The sequence below is a fragment of the Pinus tabuliformis genome, chromosome X, assembly GCF_031772625.1.
Source record: "Pinus tabuliformis cultivar Carrire ecotype Pingquan chromosome X, CPIR1, whole genome shotgun sequence".
Classification (NCBI taxonomy): domain Eukaryota; kingdom Viridiplantae; phylum Streptophyta; class Pinopsida; order Pinales; family Pinaceae; genus Pinus; species Pinus tabuliformis.
The window spans coordinates 1189853606-1189857927 of NC_142308.1; the positions used below are offsets into that span (position 1 = coordinate 1189853606).

At 35.4% G+C, this 4322-nt stretch overlaps 1 pseudogene; it reads left to right on the plus strand.

Moving 5' to 3' along the window:
• The first annotated feature begins 862 nt into the window (after nt 1-862).
• LOC149144205 (delta(24)-sterol reductase pseudogene) lies at nt 863-2048 on the plus strand (annotated as a pseudogene).
• The last annotated feature ends 2274 nt before the right edge of the window (nt 2049-4322 follow it).

Genomic DNA, 4322 nt, shown 5'->3' on the forward strand with positions numbered 1-4322 from the left:
TGATGGTTTAGTGTTTAGCTAGTTTTAAATTTCGTCTTTTCAAAAACCCCCCTGCATGAATAAAAATGAATCAATCGATTAGTATGCTCTCTTCCTGCGCTTCGTGCGATCAGGAAGATCAGAAAATCTATTGATTTTGTTCGAATAAAACTACTCTTGCTGGAAAACTAATGTGCAACATGACAATAAAGAATTTTGTGAATGAAAAAAAAACATCTTTAAATTTTTAGATGAAATTTAGTTTTTTTATTTTAGATTTAATTTATTTTTTTAATAATATATGTATCATATATACATACTATTATTAAAAAAAATAAAAAATAAAAAAAAAATTAACCATTTCTTTTGTTTTTTTAGATATTTAAAAAAAAACAAACAAACAAACAAACAAAAAACAACTAACTTCATTATAGTTATTGTTTAATAGTAGGTTTTAATAAAAAAAAATTGTTGATTTTACAACTTAAAAAAATCTCAACTTAAATAACAAATTAAAAAAATTTGTTTTTTATTTTATTTTGATGTTTAAAAAAAATCTTAAGCAATAAATAAAATCAACATAAAAAATAAAAAAATAATATGTTCTCATTTCTTTTTAAGATTTGTTGTATAAAATAATAATAATAATAAGTACTTCAATTAAGTACTTCACAATAAAATGGAAAATTTGCAGAGTCCTCCCTCAAAAGTTTGTTGATTTTACAACTTTTAAAAAAAGGATAGCACTCACTCCTCTCGCTCGCTCGCATTGCAGCTCGCTCGCACTGCAGCTCGCTCGCACTGCAGCTCGCTCGCTTCGTTTCATTCACTTGAATTCAATTCTTCCCAAACCCGTCGTGTTTGATTTGGGTTTTTGGATGAAATGGGGTCGCCCGGCAGTGGTCGTCAGAGGGCGAAGCGCCCAAATTCGTTTGCAGATTTTCTGGTGCAGTTCAGATGGGTGTTGATAGTCCCCATCGTTCTGCCTCTGTCCTTCTTGTTCTATCAGTATATCCAATGGCGGGCTACTATACGGCGCCTGATCCACGGCCCCCGTCGGAGGAGACGCACAGGCGGGCCATCAAGAAAGTGCAGGATCGCATCAAGACCCGGCGCCCGAAGTCCGACGGGATGATCTGCACGGGACGAAGGCCGTGGCTGGAAGTCTCCATGAGGCATTCTGAGCACAAGCGTTCTCACAGGTTCGAAGTGGATCTCTCCCATCTCACAGACATTGTGTGGGTGGACAGGGAGAGGATGCTTTGCAGAGGTTAGTGTCGCCCATGGTTTGCATGTCAGAGGTTAGTGTCGCCGTGCTGCCTCTGGGCATGGCACCCCAGGTGCTCCCCGAGCTCGATGATCTCACCGTGGGCGGGGTCATCAATGGCTACGGCATTGAGGGCAGCAGCCACCTGTTTGGCCTCTTCTCCGATACCTGCGTTGCCTATGAGCTCGTCTTGGCTGATGGGTCTCTGGTCAGGGTCACTGCTGACAATGAGTACTCTGACCTCTTCCATGCAGTGCCCTAGTCGCATGGCTCCATTGGCTTGCTTGTCGGAGCCGAGTTCCGACTCACTCCCGTCAAGGAATACATGAAGGTCACTTACAGTCCTGTCATCGGTACCCTGGACGACATCGCCAGTCACTACCTGAAATTTTTCTGCCTCCCTCAAAACGATTACGAAGAAAAGGTGCCTGATTTTGTTGAAACTATGATCTTCAATGACACAAACGCTGTGATCACAACAGGCAGGTATGCTTCAAGAGAAGAGGCAACGCGCAAAGGGAATGTGATTCATGAGATTGGATGGTGGTATAAGGCTTGGTTCCACACTCATGTTGCCACTGCGTTGAAGAGAGGAAAGTTTGTTGAGTATGTGCCTGCTCGGGAGTATCACCATCGGCACACCAGATCCTTGTATTGGGAAGGCGCTCTCATTGTCCCCATGAGGAATCATCCCCTGTTCCGCTTCTTCCTCGGATGGTTGATGCCGCCCAAGGATCTACAAACCAGTTGCAACATACTCCATATCCTCCACAGCAAACTGGCATACAACCAAATTCAATGAACTTTCATTCATGGAGCCCTGAGGCAGGAAAAGGAAAAGGCGTAAATGATGGATTAGTTATGGAGGGGAGTAGGTTTGAACCGCTTGTACAAATGGGCAGATTGCAGAAAAATCCATGTATCTATATGACCATGCATATGCGGAAAGTAGAAGTGTTATGGCCGCAGAAAGGCTCGTTCCTGCAGAGAATATGCCATATGCTAAACAGGTATGCAACCCCAACAGCACTACTTTAACATCAATCCCATGGTCGTAATATCCTGAATATCAATTATATCTGCCATACAAGGGGATTAGCACTGATACTCAATCCATCCAAAATCTTCCACAGCGCTGCCATCCTTTTTGTTCTGCATTTATTTTGGTTTGTTTTATATTTTTAGGTTTATTTTGTTTTTATTTAATTTGTTATGATTCTGCTTTAATGTTTGTTATATTATTAATATGTTAATATATTAATTATATTAATATATTGATATAGTAATTTTAATTATAATTTGTTGTAAATATTAATGATTGTTATAAAAAGTGTATTAATATATTAATATATTAATATCTTTTATAATTACATTATAAAAGATATTAATGTTGTTATTATAATTAATATACTGATATATTAAATGTATTAATATATTAATTTATTATTATATTTGTATTTTGTTGTGTGATTTGTTTTTTATTTTGATTGATTAGATTTGATATATTTAGTTAATATTTGATTTGTATTAATATATATATATATATATATATATATATATATATATATATATATATATATATATATATATATATATGATTGTAATAATATATTAATTATATTAATATATTAATATGATTGTATTAATTATATTAATATATTATGATCATATATTATCTTTTGTTATCAAGTTTCAAAAATAATAATAATAATAATAATAATAATAAACAAAATAATAAAAAATATTGTTGTTTAGAAGGATTGGCATGTGCGGGGTACTGGCATAAAACAAAATTTTGGGAGCATGAAAATTGAGAGAATCAGGGGAATTACAAGAACAGGATGAAAAACTTTGGAGGCATGAAAATTGAGAAAATCATGAGAACAAGATAAAAGAAAAAATAATAATAAAAATTAAAAAAAACACAAACAAACAAACAAACAAACACACTTTTCACAAAATTCACGCAGACTTGAAAATAAAGAATGGAACATTTGGAAGCATAATTTAAAAGAACATTTGGTGGATTATTTAAATGTTGACTAACTTGTTTAGAGTTGGCAAATTGATATTGTTGTATGCTATTATAACATACTAATCTATGATGCCAAACTTTTCGCCATGCACAGAAGTCAGCTGACACAAACAGGGAGTATTACTCTTCAAGGTTATTTTCACAAATGGATTGATATTAATATCATGATTAAGTCAACTTTAACACTTTGTTTGTCCTTAATTTGTTTTATTTGGTATGAAATTTTTGCGTAAGAATCATGAAGAAACTGGCCATTTCTTCATGACCACACTTATGTTTTCTTTGTACCAAGTTTTTTACAGGTTACAGGATAATCAAGTGATCATAAGAAGATTACATTGTGCGCACAATTGATCTTCAATCGACTAATTTCATGAAAAATTCTACAGACAAATCCATGTCCACAACCATTATTTTACACTCCCATTTTGCAAAAGATTTTCCACCAATTGTCCATGTCCATAAAGCATACCATCGCCATGTCCATTTTTCACAGCAAGAGTTCTTATTCATACACCATGCATTTCCTTATTGTCATTTTCCATGTCATTACCATTCCCCTTCATTACCGCAATAAAACTCTGCTTGAGTCAAAGTCCTCGAGTCTAAGTATCATTGAAAAAACACCTAGAGGCTTGCATGCCTTAATGGCAAGTACTCTTGCCAATGAACAATGGGAGTACATTAATATCCCTTGTTCGTTGGATCTTGTAGGTGACTCGACCACGACAAATTTATTCGTACCTACAAAGATGTGTTAGGCATCCTGACTCCCATTGGAATCAATGGTGGGAGCTCTTGTGTTGGCTAGGGGCATTCATTAACGGCCACTAAGTCAACAACTTATTGCTATGTTCGACATCGACACATTTAATCACATAGTAAGATTTGTGCCATCAAGCGTTGAAGACTTGAAGACCCATATTTTGTAGCAGATGAAGCCAATTCCTTTTCATTTTTTTCAGTTTGCCATCACTTGAGGACAAGTCAATCAATAAGGCTGGGAGGGAAATGTAACTTATATATTTTATAAACATTCCA